Source organism: Tachyglossus aculeatus, chromosome X3, assembly GCF_015852505.1.
Source record: "Tachyglossus aculeatus isolate mTacAcu1 chromosome X3, mTacAcu1.pri, whole genome shotgun sequence".
Classification (NCBI taxonomy): domain Eukaryota; kingdom Metazoa; phylum Chordata; class Mammalia; order Monotremata; family Tachyglossidae; genus Tachyglossus; species Tachyglossus aculeatus.
Genome location: NC_052099.1, coordinates 985,407 through 1,002,991, shown reverse-complemented (window position 1 = coordinate 1,002,991; position 17,585 = coordinate 985,407). Strand labels below are relative to the sequence as shown.

The following is a 17,585-nucleotide window of genomic DNA, read 5'->3' as shown; positions in this document are numbered from 1 at the left end:
ACTCTCCTCACCTTCAAAGTCTTTTTGAAGGCACATTTCCTCCAAGAGGCCTACCCTGACTAAGCCCTCTTTTCTTTTTTTTCAACTCCCTTCCACATTGCCCTGACTTGATCCCTTTATTCATCCTACCTCCCAGCCCCACTGCACTTTTATACGTATCTGTAATTTATTTTTATATTAATGTCCGTCTCCTCTTCTGGACTGTAAGCTTGTGGGCATGGAATGTGCCTGTCATATTGTTATATTTTACTCTCTAAAGTGCTTAATGCAGTGCTCTGCACACAGTAAGTGCTCAATAAACACAACTGACTGACTGACTAAAACCAAGCATAGAAGATGTCATGGGTTTGGCCAGTTCTGGGTGGGTTAAACATTCTTTTGGAAATGTTGGGCTACTGGGTGCAGGGCACTGTCCTGGGCTCCTCTGGGCAGGGTACTACACTCCGGGACTAAGAGGAATGTATTCTCCTCAGCAGCAGCTGTCATTCAGTCTGGCCCCTGGGCCAATCAGGAGACATGCCTGAATATACAGTATCTCAGCCAAAAATACACATTTACACAGGCTCAAATAAGCAGCTTACAGGCGGTTCTTACATATTACAACAAAATAGGCTAGTTTCCTGTCTCCATTTTGTCTGATTGAAAACAAAGCTGCTAACATTCAAGCTGGTAAAAATACATCTAAGTTAAGAATATTTACCCCCCACCCCACACCACACACATACACACAAACACACACATAGTACCAGTTGCACTGTTGCACTTCTGCAGACTTGTCCTATTAGGCAAAGACAAATGAATAATATATTTGGGTTCTGGATGAACACTACTAACAAGCCAAAAATCATGGACTCTCCCTAGTTCCATGAACCTTCACCGTCACTTTAGCCTATAATTCTCCTCCCTGGCCCTAGAACAGCTGCAGTACTGCACTCTATCAAAAGGTATAGTAAGAAGGAAGGAAAGAAGGATGGAAGGGAGGGAAGGAAGATAGAAAAGAAAGAAAAAAAGGTAAAGAGGAAACCATTTGTAAACTACATTAGCAATCACTGAATTAATTCCGCATATGGCTTTTCTTCTACAACTCTCTGGTAAGAGAAGTCAGGAGTAGGGGCAATGGTGTTCAGAGGTTTCTTTCCACTGACTTTTACCCTCTTATCTTGAACAAACATTGCACACCATTTATCACTGGCTCTGACTGGAGTTACATCATCCTTTGTTGCACTAACAGAAGTAGAGACAGGATATATCAAGTGAAAATTTCAAGGCTTCCCCCAAAGAACATCAATTGTTCTACATTCTCAGCACCCCTACTTAGTTGTAAAAATTCCCAAACTCTTTCAGGCTACAGGCAGGAAGACAGCTTGAAAAACTATACATTCAGGGTACGGTATGCTCTTCTTTAAAAAAAATCAAATTAAAATAAAGAAATCAGTTCTGCTAATGGGTGTTAGTGCCTTGCTGCCACTTCAGTAAATTTGTGCCATACAAAAACAGGAGGGTTTATCATCAAGGAGGGAAAGGAAAAATGCAATTCTTCATACTCCTGATGCCCCTCTTTGTTGTTGTTTTTTCCCTTTGTAGCCATGGCGATGTTCAGGGGAGCCTGAATGGGTTTGATGGTGAAGTTTAAAAGTTTAAGACAGGAGCTCAGAATTCAAATTCTGCCTTTGCCCTGGCCTACTGAACAGCCTTGGCAAATGCTTAACTCCTTTGAGTCTTGTTCCCTCATTGCTAAATTTTCTTTCACGTCTTTACCATTCCCTAAGGTTCTAAGTAGGTATTCCTGGCCCTGGAGTCATTGCCCTCTCTGCAATGCCCTCCAAAATATTTTGCACGTCTATGTAAATTAAGTCTATTCCAGCATCACATTAACTTGCTTCAGTACCACATATTTTAGGCAAAAGACTTTTTGAAAGATCAAAATGTAGTTTAATTAAAAATCAGTATCATGCTGAGAGTTTATTAGGGAAAGTTGCTAAACAAATGCCAAGTATTTTTATAGTATAAACTGTAGATCTATTATCTGCCCTCTTTGCTCCAGAGGTAGAACTGCTGTTTATATAAACTTGTTTTATGGATTTTTAAGGTATCTGATGAGAGGGGAATCACTTTATTGATAGCAGTCCAGATTTGTCCTTCTCTCAAGGTTGAAAAATATGAAACAAATAATTCATAAATCTCTATGGCCTAGAAGTGAGAATGTCATGTTCCCTATTATCTAGTGCACTGTTTTTGTTTTAGGGGGTCTTTCTGCTCTAAGCTGTTTTCCGAGATAAAGTGGAGTTCTTAAAAGCTGGCAAGAACCAGCTATGCATGGAGAAATTATGCAGATTCTTCCTCCAATGGTACAACGTTACATAATGACATGCATTCTGCGACAAAAGTGCTTGACCCATTTATAATTTAACAATGCATTTAAATTCCAGTCTCTATGAACTAGTGCTCTCACCACCAGTGCTCCTGACTATTCTGTTCTCAAGGCCAGGGCATACAAGCTACTTCAAGGGACTTGCCACCACTCTTCTTCCCTAGACACCAACATCGACTGCTCAATCTCTGATGGATCTTCCTTCAAACAGAAAGCCTGAAAAAGTCTTCTCTGAATCCCATGGCACCATCCAGGTATCTCCCCACTGCTGTCCAAATGCCACAAAGCTGTTGTTTTGTGCCTGCCTCCTCTTCCTCTCCTCCACTTCCCTTCTTGATCCTCTTCAATCCAGTTAATGCTTTCTTCATTCCCCGGAGACTGCTCTCTCCAAGGTCACCAGTGACCTCATCCTGGTCAAATCTAAAGGTTTCTACTTTAATCTCATCCTTCTTGACCTCTATGTTCTTTCTACACTGTGGACCACCCTCTTCTTCTGGAAAACACTACCTAACCTTGGCTTCACTGACCAAATTCTCTCCTGATTCTCTTCCTACCCCTCTGGCTGGCTGTTGCTTCTTGGAGTCTTCCTCAGGATTCTGTTCTGGGTTCCTTCTCTTCTCACATAATACTCACTCCCTTGACTTAACTACATTTTTAAAAATTGTATTTGTTAAGCATTTACTGTGTGCCAGGCACTGTACTAAGCGCTGGGGTAGATGCAAGCTACTCAGATTGAACACAGTCCTTTTCCCATATGGGGCTCACAATCTTAATCTCCATTTTACTGATGGGGTAACTGAGGCACAGAGAAGTTAAGTGATTTGCCCAAGATCACCCAGCAGACAAGTAGCGAAGCAGGGATTAGAACCCAGGTCCTTCTGACTCCCAAGCCCATGCTCTATCCATTATGCCAAACTTCTTCTCATTGTGCCTCATTCTCCAATACCCAACCTCCGATCCCTTGCTCACATCCTTTATCCTGCAGAGAATGCCTCCCCATTCATACCAACAGACTACATACAGGTCTCCCTATCTCTAAAGCCCTTTGGGAATCATTTCTCCTCCAGGAGGCCTTCCTTCTAATCTCCCACCTTGTATCCCCTCAACTTCCAGTGGGCACTTAAGGACTCAAAGCTGCCTGTAGCACTTATGTTGAGGATTTCCTCCTATCTGAAATGTTTCGTCACTGAAGACAATACCACCTGAAGACAATACCACCATCTTCCCTATCTCACAACCCCATAACCTTGGCCTCTTCATCTCTGTCATTCAACTCACATATTCAATCTTGTCATCCAATCTTGTAGATCCCCCTTTACAACACTGCCAAAATCTGCTCTTTCTTCTCCAACTGCTACCACACTGATCCAAACACTTATCCTATCTCATCTTGACTACTGCCTATGCCTTCTCGCTGAACTCCCTGCCTCCTGTCTCTATAATAATAATAATAATAATGGTATTTTTAAGTGCTTACTATGTACCGAGCAATGTTCTAAGTGCTGGGATAGATACAAGGTTATCAGGTTGTCCCACACTGGGGCTCACAGTCTTAATCCCCATTTTACAGATGAGGCAACTGAGGCACAGAAAAGTTAAGTTACTTGCCCAAAGTCACACAGCTGACAAATGGCAGAGCCAGGATTAGAACCCACGACCTCTGACTCCCAAGCCTGGGCTCTTTCCACTAACCCATGCTGCTTCCCACTCCAGTCCATACTTCACTCTGCTGCCTGGATCATTTTTCTAAAAAAAACATTCAGTCCATGTCTCCCCACTCTTCAGGAACCTCCAGTGGTTTCCCACCATCTCCGCCTCAAACAGAAACTCCTTACCATTGGCTTTAAAGCACTCGATCAGCACGCCCCATCCTACCTCACTTCACTGATCTACTACAGCCTTGCCCATATACTTTGCTCCTCTAGAGCCAGCTCTCATCTCATCCCATCTTACCTCCTTCCCTTCCCCACAGCACCTGTATATATGTATATATGTATATATGTTTGTACATATTTATTACTCTATTTATTTATTTATTTTACTTGTACATATCTATTCTATCTATTTTATTTTGTTAGTATGTTTGGTTTTGTTCTCTGTCTCCCCCTTTTAGACTGTGAGCCCACTGTTGGGTAGGGACTGTCTCTATATGCTGCCAACTTGTACTTCCCAAGCGCTTAGTACAGTGCTCTGCACACAGTAAGCGCTCAATAAATACGATTGATTGATTGATTGATTGATCCACCTCATTGCTGACTCCTTTCCCACGCCCTGCCTCTGGCCTGGAACTCCCTCCCCTTCCATATATGCCAGACCACCACTCTCCCTAACTTCAAAGCCTTATTAATGTCACATCTCCTCCAAGAGGTCTTCCCTGATTAAGCCCTCTTTTCCCCAGCTCCCTCTCCCTTTTGTGTCATCTATGCACTTGGATCTGTGAAATTCACTCCACCCTCAACCCCACAGTACTTCGGTACATATCTATAAATTATATCAATCAATCAATCATATTTATTGAGCGCTTACTGTGTGCAGAGCACTGTACTAAGCGCTTGGGAAGTACAAGGTGGCAACATATAGAGACAGTTCCTACCCAACAGTGGGCTCACAGTCTAGAAGGGGGAGACAGAGAACAAAACCAAACATATTAACAAAATAAAATAAATAGAATAGATATGTATAAGTAAAATAAATAGAGTAATAAATATGTACAAACACATATACATATATACAGGTGCTGTGGGGAAGGGAAGGAGGTAAGATGGGGGGATGGAGAGGGGGACGAGGGGGAGAGGAAGGGGCTCAGTCTGGGAAGGCCTCCTGGAGGAGGTGAGCTCTCAGCAGGGCCTTGAAGGGAGGAAGAGAGCTAGCTTGGCGGATGGGCAGAGGGAGGGCATTCCAGGCCAGGGGGATGACGTGGGCTGGGGGTCGATGGCGGGACAGGCGAGAGCGAGGTACGGTGAGGAGATTAGCGGCAGAGGAGCGGAGGGTGCGGGCTGGGCTGCAGAAGGAGAGAAGGGAGGTGAGGTAGGAGGGGGCGAGGGGATGGACAGCCTTGAAGCCCAGGGTGAGGAGTTTCTGCCTGATGTGCAGATTGATTGGTAGCCACTGGAGATTTTTGGGGAGGGGAGTAACATGCCCAGAGCGTTTCTGGACAAAGACAATCCGGGCAGCAGCATGAAGTATGGATTGAAGTGGGGAGAGACACAAGGATGGGAAATGAGAGAGAAGGCTGATGCAGTAGTCCAGACGGGACAGGATGAGAGCTTGAACGAGCAGGGTAGCGGTTTGGATGGAGAGGAAAGGGCAGATCTTGGCAATGTTGCGGAGCTGAGACCGGCAGGTTTTGGTGACGGCTTGGATGTGAGGGGTGAATGAGAGAGCGGAGTCGAGGATGACACCAAGGTTGCGGGCTTGTGAGATGGGAAGGATGGTAGTGCCGTCAACAGTGATGGGAAAGTCAGGGAGAGGGCAGGGTTTGGGAGGGAAGACAAGGAGTTCAGTCTTGGATATGTTGAGTTTTAGGTGGCGGGCAGACATCCAGATGGAGATGTCCTGAAGGCAGGAGGAGATGCGAGCCTGGAGAGAGGGGGAGAGAGCAGGGGCAGAGATGTAGATTATTATAATTATATATAATATATTATTATATTATATTATATATAATATTTATTATTTAGTTATATTAATGTCTTTCTCCTCTCTAGACTGTGGACAGGGAATGTATTTACTAACTCTGTTGTACTGTACTCTTCCGACTGTTAAGTACAGTGCTCAATAAATACCAATGATAATGATGCTATTTTAGTGTCTGTCTCCCCTGCTAGATTGTAAGCTGCTTGAGAGCAGGAACCACATCTACTAATTTTAACTCTCCTAAATGCTTATTATAGTGCTCTGCACCCAATAGGTGCTCAGTAAATGCTATCGATCAATTGATTGATTGGTTGATTGATTGAGCAAGGGAAGACAACACACAATGTGATGTTGAATTTTAAAAGAGCCTGATAAAAACTATAGCTTTCTTCAACTATTTCAGGAATTCTGACAATTTTCACTATCATATTTTCTCATCAAATGCTGAAAATTAAATGTTGCATTTTCAGGAGCTAAATATTCAAGGAAAGTAACTTCAGGATGAAGTTGGGGGAGGGAGCAAGAGTGAGAAAGAGGAAAGGAGGGAGAGAGAGAAAGATAGAGGAACTGTAGAAGCCTTCTGGAAGGGGAATATGAGCCCAACCAGAAGCTAATTTCATTGGTTGAGATACAGATCACCTTTCCCTGTGTTTGAACCCAAAGGTTCATCATCTTAGCTTGGTGATCCCTAAAACTCCTGAGATGCTCACCTCACATGTACAGATAAACTTCAATAGAATTTATTTCTATAACTTGTGAGCTTCTCCTCAATTTTACGAGCCAAATTATAACTTCCATCAGAGAATAATCAATCGAAGTTTCAGAGTGCAACTGCCTTGTGAGAAGGGAATATGTTAAGTTATTCTGTACTTCCCAATTGGTACAGTGCATCACTCAATAAATGCTACTACTGCTACTACTACTTATGGACAAAGAAATGGGTTTCAGAAACATTGATTAGGAAACAACACATTTGACATCTTTTCGGCTTGTCACCTTTCCAAAGCAAGAAATTCAGCAATTGTAATAGCTAGGGAGACATCTTCCAATTTGAACGATTCCTCCTACTCCTCAGTCTCCGCACTCATGTCCATGCCTCACTCTGCAGCCTTATTTTTCTAAAACGCCGTTCTACACACATCTTCCCATGCCTCAAAAAACTCTAATGATTGCCCATACCTCTCCACATCAAGTAGAAAAATAATAATAATTATGGTATTTGTTAAGCATTTACTAAGTGCCAGGCACTGTACTAAGCACTGGGGTGGATTCAAGCAAATCGGGTTGGACACAGTCCCTGGCCCACATAGGGCTCACAGTCAATCCCCATTTTACAGATAACTGAGGCACAGAAAAGTGAAGTGACTTACCCAAGGCCACGCAGCAGACATGTGGTGGAGCCGGAATTAGAACCCATGACCTTCTGACTCCCAAGCCCGTAATCTATCCACTACGTCATGCAGCTTCCCATAGAAACTCTTCACCATCAGCCCTAATGTACTCTACCAGCTCTCTTCCATCCTGCCTCTCCTCACTCCTCCCCCACTACATTCCAGCCCTGACACTTGACTCCTCTAAGACCAACCTACTTACTGTGCCTCCCTCTCATCTCTCTCACTTCTGAACCCTCCCTCACATCCTCCTTCTTACCTGGAACTGCCTCCTCCTCGACCTCTCAGCTGCCTTTGACACTGTTGACCATCCCCTTCTCCGCAACACATTAACCAACCTTGGCTTCACGGACTCCGTCCTCTCCTGGTTCTCCTCTTATCTCTCTGGCTGTTCCTTCTCAGTCTCCTTCACGGGCTCTTCCTCCTCCTCCCATCCCCTAACTGTACTAACTCAAGGGTCAGTTCTTGGTCCCCTTCTGTTCTCCATCTATACTCACTCCTTTGGTGAACTCATTTGCTTCCATGGCTTCAACTATCATCTCTACGCAGATGATACCCAAATCTACATCTCCTCCCCTGTTCTCTCTCCCCTCCAGGCTCGCATCACCTCCTGCCTTCAGGACATCTCCATCTGGATGTCCCACCGCCATCTAAAACTCAACATGTCCAAGACTGAGCTCCTTATCTTCCCTCCCAAACCCAGTCCTCTCCCTGACTTTCCCATCACTGTGAGTGGCCCTACCATCCTTCCCATTGCACAAGCCCACAACCTTGGTGTCATTGACTCCGCTCTCTCATTCACCCCACATATCCAATCAGTCACCAAAACCTGCCAGTCTCATCTTCACAACGTCGCCAAGATCCACCCTTTCCTCTCCATCCATACTGCTACCTTGTTAGTACAGTCACTCATCATATCCCGACTGGATTACTGCATCAGCATCCTTTCTGATCTCCCAACCTCCTGGCTCTCCCCACTTCAATCTATACTTCACTCTGCTGCCCAGATTATCTTTCTACAGAAACATTCTGGGCATGTCACCCCTCCCTCCTCAAAAATCTCCAGTGGTTGCCTATCAACCTTCATTTGAAGCAAAAACTCTTCACTAGTGGCTTCAAAGCTCTCCATCACCTTGCCCTCTCCTACCAAACCTCCCTTCTCTCCTTCTACAGCCCAGCCCGCACTCGGCTCCTCTGCCGCTAACCTCCTCACTGTGCCTCGTTCTTGCCTGTCCCACCGCTGCCCCTTAGCCCACGTCCTACCTCTGGCCTGGAATACCCTCCCTCCACACATCCACCAAACTGGCACAATTCCCCCCTTCAAAGCCCTACTGAAAGATCACTTCCTCAAGGAGGCATTCCCATACTGAACTCCCCTTTTCCCCTGCTCCCCCTCCACTTCCCATTGCCCCGACTCCCTTCCTCTGCTCTACCCCTCTCCCTGCCCCACAGCACCTGTGTACATATGTACATATTATTTTATTAATGATGTGTATATAATTCTATTTATTTATATTTATGCTATTGATGCCTGTTTACTTGTTTTGTTGTCTGTCTCCCCCCTTCTAGACTGCGAGCCCGTTGTTGGGTAGGGATTGTCTCTATTTCCAAATTATACTTTCCAAGTGCTTAGTACAGTGCTCTGCACACAGTTAAGTGCTCAATAAATATGATTGAATGAATGAATGAAGGAAGGAAGGAATAACTGGCAGACTATCACTCTGCCCATCTTCAAGGCCCTGCTAAAATCATATCTCCTCCAGGAAATCTTCCCTGGCCCCTCACTTCTGCATCTTATTTCCCTCCCTAACACATCACCTGTAGGAGTCCATACCAGCTACCTACTTAGGTATTCACCCCACCTCTCTCCTCACTTAGGCACTTACCCCATCCTCTCCCCATTTACTCACCCCCACCCCCCCTCCCCACAGCACTCAGTTGCTCCTCTACCTGTAATGAACTTTAATTTTATAGAGAAGCAGCATGGCATAGAGAAGCAGCATGGCTCAGTGGAAGGAGCCCGGGCTTTGGAGTCAGAGGTCATGGGTTCAAATCCCGGCTCCACCACCTGTCAGCTGTGTGACTTTGGGCAAGTCACTTCACTTCTCTGGGCCTCAGTTACCTCACCTGTAAAATGGGGATGAAGACTGTGAGCCCCCCGTGGGGCAACCTGATCACCTTGTAACCTCCCTAGCGCTTAGAGCAGTGCTTTGCACATAGTAAGCATTTAATAAATGCCATCATTACTATTATTATTATTATTATTGTGTAATGTCTACGTATTCTTTTGTACAGACCAGAAAGCACCGACAGAGTCCAGAATTCACGGACGGTTAATCCAAAAGGGGTGATTCGGGGGTAAAGTCAGAGATGCTTGACGTTTCACTGCTCACATTGAAAATTGAGATGGATGGAGTTTGAGGGATACTCTAGACTGTAAGGTAGCTGTGGGCAGGGAACCTATCTACCAACTATGTTATATTGTTCTCTCCCAAGCACTTAGTACAGTGCTCTGCACACAGTAAGTGCTCGATAAATACAATTGATTGATTAGGGCAGCCATGACCTTTTCCAGTCCAGCAATATTTGGGATCACAGGAAAGGATAGTTCTGGGTTGGCAGACCAATGGCTGGACACTGCATTGCTTTGGATTTTAGTGAGTATCTTCTTTTCCTTTTTACAAAAGTTGGAAGTCTAGAAGCAGAAGTTGAGGCTTTAGTTTTAATTTCCTTTAATACTGCTGAAGCTCTCATTTCTGAAAGAAAATAATACGACGACCCAATATTTAGATGAAGGAAACATGTAATTTCAATGTTATTATGCAGAAACTGAAATAATTTTAATCTGACAAATGGAGAAAGGAAAACAGTGTATATGCAATTCTGGATTTTCAGCATTTTCTTCATCCTCTTTTTTTACGGTATTTGTTAAGGGCTTAACTATGTGTCAAACACTGTTCTAAGCACTGGGGTAGGTGCAAATTAATTAGGTTGGACACAGATCCTGTCCCTCATGGGGCTTATAGTTTAAGGAGGGAGAACAGTTATCCCCATTTTACAGTTGAGGAAACTGAGGCACAGAGAATTTAAGTGACTTGCCCAAGGTCACAAAGCAAGCAATTGGCAGAGTCAGGATTAGAACCCAGGTCCTTCTAACTCCCAGGCCCATGCTCTCTCCACTAGGTCATGCTCTTTCCTGTAATGCTTCATTTTCCTTAGTTGAACACAGAAATTCAAGGCCAAAATTTCATAGGCAACAGTGTGGCTCCCTATAGATTTTAATAATAATAATAACAACATTGGTATTTGTTAAGCGCTTACTAAGTGCCAAGCACTGTTCTAAGTGCTGGGGAGGATACAAGGTAATCAAGGTTGTCCCACATGGGGCTCACAAGTCTTAATCCCCATTTTACAGATGAGGGAACTGAGGCATAGAGAAGTTAAGTGACTTGCCCAAAGTCACACAGCTGACAAATGGCGGAGCCGGGATTAGAACCCATGACCTCTGATTCCCAAGCCCATGCTCTTTCCACTGAGCCACGCTGCTGACAGGAGAGTTCAGACAGAACCCTTGAAATTAAGAGGCAGAAACTGGACCAGAGCTTACTAGAGAAGCAGGCTGGCCTAGTGGCCAGTGCAGAGGTCTGGAGGTCGGCAGGCATGGGTTCTAATCCCAACTCTGCCACTCACCTGCTGTGTGACCTTGGGCAACTCATTGACCTTCTCTGCCTCAGTTCTCTCATCTGTAAAATGGGATAAAATGCCTGTTCGCCCTCCCTATTAGATTGTATGTCAGTACTTAGTGTGTGGCACATAATAAGCCCTTAAAAGATGCCACCATTAAAAAATACATATTACTGCTAAAAGCACCCCGAACCATTCTTTTCCTCTAAACTCCCTTAATCTTCCAATACCCAGCAACCCCTACAACTCCCACCTCCCCTCCTTCCAAGCACGGCGATGAGGATGGGTGATGGGGTCACAGGGAGAGAGGACAATTTTGCCTTCGTGCAGCAATGTTAGGGCAGGGAAAGGAACGTGCCTGTGGGATTCAGCAGGCCTTCCCAGATCCTACAGGAAATATAATCCTCTGCAGCTCTGGAGGCCAAACAGGGTAAACACTAGCTAGGACCTAAGGCACGTGGCTCCTGACAGTCACCTATTAAATAGCCGTTAGCTGTACCTTTAGTGGGACACAGCTATTTTTAGACCTGAGCCCGGCGAAGAGATAAGTTAGAGTGGGTTTGGCAGCTCCAATGGAGTTGCTGCAGAAGAGTAGGGAGTGCTGTGCACGTAGAAAGCGCTTAACAAATGCCATCATTATTACCTAGTTTACCACTCAGCAACAGAAAACAGGTGAAATGAATGGGACCGACAGGCCACGACTCTCAGACCAGGTCGTGGGTGACAATTCAGTCAGTCAGCCAGTCAATCGTATTTACTGAGTACTTGCTTTCATTCCCCTTCTCAGGGTCGCATCTGGAGAGTTTCCAGGACTCTACCAGACTTGACTATAGGAGGGAGAGTCAAGCAGAGGCATATCCATTCCATTCCTAGCTTGGGCAGTGACTAGCGAGTGGAAGGCAATCTGCTACAAGTCAGAACGCCCCTTAGCTGGGCAGCAGCAGCAGCATGGGAGAGAGTCGAGGGTGGAGGCTCGAGTTTACTGCGTGGAAAGAGGCAACCATTTCTGTATTTTTACCAAGAAAACTCTATGGATACACTCCCAGAATGATTACAGATAGAGTTGGGGTGTTCTGGGAGAGATGTGTCCATGGTGTCGTTATGGGTCGGAGACGACGCAACATCATAAGACAAGACTTTCATTCATTTGTTCATTCATATTTATTGAGCGCTTACTGTGTGCAAAGCACTGTACTAAGCACTAGGGAGAGTACAATATAACAATAAACAGACAGATTCCTTGCCCACAGTGAGCTTACAACCTAGAGGGGGAGACAGAAAATATGATTAAATAAATAAATAAATTACAGCTATGTATACATGTGGCATGGGGCTGGAAGTGGGGATGAATAAAGGGAGCAAGTCAGGGTGATGCAGAAGGGAATGGGGGAAGAGGAAAGAAGGGCTCAGTAAAGGAAGGCTTCTTGGAGGAGATGTGCCTTCAATAAGGCTCTGAAGAGGGGGAAGGTAATTGTCTCTTGAATATGAGGAAGGAGGGCATTCCAGGTCAGAGGGAAGATTGGGCGAGGGGGCAGCAGCAAGATAAACGAAACTGAGGTACAGTGAGAAGGTTAGCATTAGAGGAGCGAAATGTGCGGACTGGGTTGTAGTAGAATAGTGAGGTGAGGTAGGAGGGGGCAAGGTGATTGAGTGCTTCAAAGCCAAGGTGAGGTGAGGTGTTTTTGTTTGATGTGGAGGTGGATGGGCAACCATTAGAGTATCTTGAGGAGTAGGGAAACATGGTCTGAATGATTTTGTAGAAAAATGATGCAGGCAGCAGTGTCAAGTCTTCTAGACTGTGAGCCCACTGTTGGGTAGGGACTGTCTCTATATGTTGCCAACTTGTACTTCCCAAGCGCTTAGTACAGTGCTCTGCACACAGTAAGTGCTCAATAAATACGATTGATTGATTGATTGAAGTATGAACTGGAGTGGGGAGAGACAGGAGGCAGGGAGGTCAGCAAGGAGGCTGATAGAGTAATCAAGGCGGAATAGAATAAGTGCTTGGATTAACATAGTAGCAGTTTGGATGGAGAGGAAAGGGCGGATTTTAGCGATGTTGGGAAGGTGGAACTGACAGAATTTTCTGATGGATTGAATAAGTGGATTGAATTATTATTATCATTAATATTGAATGAGAGATTAGAGTCAAGGATAACACCAATGTTTACGGGCTTGTGAGACAGGAAGTATGATGGTGCCATCTGCAATGATGGAAAAGTCAGAAGGGGGACAGGGTTTGGGTGGGAAGATAAAAAATCAGGTTTTTAACATGTTAACCTTGAGGTGACAGGAGGACATCCATGTAGAGATGTCTTGAAGGCAAGAGGAAATGCAAGACTGCAGAGAGGGAGAGAGATCAGGGATGGAGATGTAGATTTGGGTGTCATCCCCATAGGGGTGGTAGTTGAAGCCATGGGAGTGAATGAGTACTTCAAGGGAGTGGGTGTAGATGGAAAATAGGAGGGGACCCAGAACTGAACTTCAAGGGACATCCACTGTCAAACTTTAGAGCTGCAGAGAGCTCATCCAAAATTCCAGGAGGAGTCTAACAGACACCCCACCCCGTCACCCAGCCAACTGTCACTCAGCCTCTGAGAAATCACCTAGATGAAAAGACGGTCTCTTCCAGGATCAGGAACTGTGGTTCTCTCCATCCAACCTCTGCAGAATGCTTGCCTCTCTGCTTCACACTTCCCAACACTGAAATGGCATCCATGGTGTTCAGAGCTGAGCACTGCTCTTGGGTCGAGCATGGTCGGATTAACGCAGGATTGAAGCCCGGAGGATTCTTTAGTCTGTACTTCCCATGCACCTAATACAGTGCACTGCAGCATTAAATCAATAGTATTTATTGAACACTTACTGTTTGCAGGACACCGTATTACGAGCTTGGGAGAGTATGACACAATATAACAGACACATTCCCTGCCCACAGTGAGCTCAGCAATTGGGCTCTCATTAAATGCTGCTACTACTACTACTACTACTAATAATAATAATCACTACTACTACTACTACAGTATCAGCAAACAACCTCCTATGTATCCACTCTCTTCACCCATTACACCCAACTTGCAGTCTTCATTCCTCTGAAGCTCACCTCATAGACTGTTATTAGCACGCTGATGTTTCAAAATGTTCTAGCATGTCTTTCCCCAAAAGAACAGTCTTGCAGCTGCAGTTGCCTGGTCAGTTTGGTAGGATGAAGAAACCATCTTGGAGGCATCTAAAGTGGCGTGGCCTGGTGGAAAGACCACAGGCCTTGGAGTCAGAGGACCCAGTTCTGCCACTTTCCTGCTGTGTGACCTTGGGCAAGCCACTTAACTTCTCTGTGCCTCAGTTACCTCATCTGGAAAATTTCATTCAATCATTCAGTCGTATTTATTGAGTGCTTACTGTGTGCACAGCACTGTACTAAGCACTTGGAAAGTACAACTTGGTAAAATAATAATAATGATGATGGCATGTATTAAGCGCTTACTATGTGCAAAGCACTGTTCTAAGCACTGGGGAGGTTACAAGGAGATCAGGTTAAAACCACGGTGGGCTCACAGTCAATGCCCATTTTACAGATGAGGGAACTGAGGCATAGAGAAGTTAAGTGACTTGCCCAAAGTCACACAGCTGACAATTGGCAGAGCCAGGATTCGAACCAATGACCCCTGTCTCCAAAGCCCATGCTCTTTCCACTGAGCCACACAATAATGGTATTTGTTAAGCACTTACTATGTGCCAAGCACTGTTCTAAGCACTGGAGTAGATACAACGTAATCAGGTTGTCCCACGTGGGGCTCACAGTCTTAGTTCCCATTTTACAAATGAGGTAATTGAGGCACAGAGAAGTGACTTTTCCAAAGTCACACAGCTGACGTGGCAGAGCCAGAATTCGAACCCACGATCTCTGATTCCCAAGCCTGGGCTCTTTCCACAAAGCCACGCTGCTTCTCTAAAATGGGGATTAAGACTGTGAGTCTCACGTGGAACATGGACTGTGTCCAACCTTGTTTCGACTTAGTGCCTGGCACATAGGAAGCACTTAACAAATACCAATATTGAAAAAAAAACAGAGAAAACCAAGTCATCATAGAATCACAGAGAAAGAGTGGTCAAGAAATGGGTGCCAATCTCCTGGGAACTGAACCATCCAGTTCAACTCACTCGCCCCACCCCCCCCCCCCCCGCCCCCATAACTTTGTCGATCTCATACCACTCACCCACACCTCCACAGTCCACTTCCTTCACTCTTGTGCATGAGCTGCAAAGTGCTGCTGGCAGAAATCTAGATATCAGGCTGATCTCATCTACTTCAAGTTTATCCTTGTGTGCTTAACTCTGCCCAGCAAAATTATTTCTCCATTTTATTGACACCCAGGTCCATTCTTCTCGCTAGTTGTTCCAGACTTTTAACTCCCTCCTGAAACCCTCTGTCCCTCTCCTTCCCCCATCTCTTGTTCCTGATGACCTAGCCACCTACTCCTTGAGTTGTCTACACCCACTGTCTCAAGTTCCTCTCCTCCAATTCTCTCCTTGACCCCCTCCAATCTGGCTTACATCCCCTTCATGCCAGTCAGTCAGTCAGTTGTATTTATTGAGCACATACTTTGTGCAGAACACTCTACAAGCGCTTGGGAGAGTACAGTATAACAGTTTCACAGAGACATTCCCTGCCCTCAATGAAATTACAGTCTAGAGGGGGAGACAGACACTAATATAAATAAATAAAATTGCAGATTTGTACCTAAGTGCTGTGGGGCTGAGGCAGAGGATGAACGAAGGAAGCAAGTCAAAGTGATACAGAAGGGAGTGGGAAAAGAGGAAATGAGGGCTTAGTCAGGGAAGGCCTCTTGGAGGAGAAGTGCTTTCAGTAAGGCTTGAAGGTCACAAATGATCTTCTTGCCAAATCCAATGGCCTCTACTCCATCTTAATCCTCCTCGACTGTTCAGGTGCGTTTGACGCCGTTGACTATCCATTCTCCTGGAAACATTATCCAACCTCAGCTTCACTGCCACAGTCCTCTCCTGGTTCCCCTCCTACTCCTCTGGCTGCTCATTCTCAGTCTCTTTCACTGGCTCCTTCTCTGCCTCCCATCCTCTAACTGTGGGAGTCCTTCAAGACTCAGTTATGAGTCCACTTCTATTCTCCATCTACATCCACTCCCTCGGAGAACTCATTCTCGCCAATGGTTTCAGCTACGACCTCTGTGCGGATGACTGCCAAATCTATATCTTTCAGTCCTGATCGCTCTCCCTCTCTTCAGCCTTGCATTTCCTCCTGCCTTTGAGGCATCTCTACTTGGATGTCCAGCCAGGGACACCTCAAAATTAACATGTCAAAAACAGAACTCCTTACCATCCCACCCAAACCCTGTCCTTCCCCAATTTCCCGTCACTGTAGACAGCACCACCATCCTTCCTGTCTCACAAGCCCCTAACCTTGGCATTGTCCTTGACTCCTCTCTCTTTCACCCCATATACTCAATCCATCACTAAATCCTTTTGGTTCAACCTCCACAACACTGCTAAAATCCTCCCTTTCCTCTCCATTCAAACTGTTGCCACATTAATACAAGCATTTATCCTATCCGGCCTTGATTACTTTATCAGCCTCCTTGCTGATCTCCCAGACTGCTGTCTCTCCCCACTCCAGTCCATACTTCACTCTGCTGCCCGGATCATTTTTCCACAAAAATATTCAGGTCATGTTTCCCCACTCCTCAAAAACCTCCAGTGGTTACCCATCCACCTCCACATCAAACAGAAGCTCCTTACCATCGGTTTTAAAGCACTCGATCACCTTGCCCCCTCCCCCCTCACCTCACTACTCTACCACTACAAACTAGGCCACATATTTCGCTCTTCTACTGCTAACCTTCTCACTGTACCTCGATCCTGTCTGTGTCGCCGCGGACCTCTCGCCAACATCATGCCTCTGGCTTGGAATGCCCTCCTTCTTCACATCCAACAGACAATTACTCTCCCCGCTTCAAAGCCTTACTGAAGGCACATCTCCTCCAAGAGGCCTTCCCTGACTAAGCCCTCAATTCCTCTTTTCCCACTCCCTTCTGTGTTGTCCTGATTTGCTCCCTTTAGTCACCCCTTTCTCTGCCTCACTTATTTATTTATATTAATGTCTGCCTCCCCCTCGAGACTCTGAGCTCACTGTGGGCAGGGAATGTGTCTACCACCTCTGTTGCATTGTACTCTCCCAAGCACTTAGCACAGTGCTCTGCACAGTAAGTGCTCAATAAATATGATTGATTGATTGTGCAGCCAGCATCCTTACAGCTCCTTAAGGGTGGCTCCATCTGAGAGAATAGCTCACTCCCAATCCCCTGCAGCATGGCAAAGGGAAGAAGGTGGTGCCAGGACCTAGGGGAGAAAAAGAAACCAGAGGCCTCCAAGACTCAAGGGGGTTAGAACCTTCACTGAAGCTTTGGGAAACACCAAGCCTGATGTTTGGCCCAGGAGCAAATCCAATTATTGACCAATGGATTAAGACAGGA

At 45.4% G+C, this 17,585-nt stretch overlaps 1 non-coding gene across 1 annotated transcript; it reads left to right on the top strand.

Moving 5' to 3' along the window:
• Positions 1-11,856: 11,856 nt before the first annotated feature.
• On the top strand, positions 11,857-11,994 carry LOC119949034. The gene has a single exon (XR_005457131.1). It is a non-coding gene; the product is annotated as a small nucleolar RNA SNORA7 (small nucleolar RNA).
• The last annotated feature ends 5,591 nt before the right edge of the window (positions 11,995-17,585 follow it).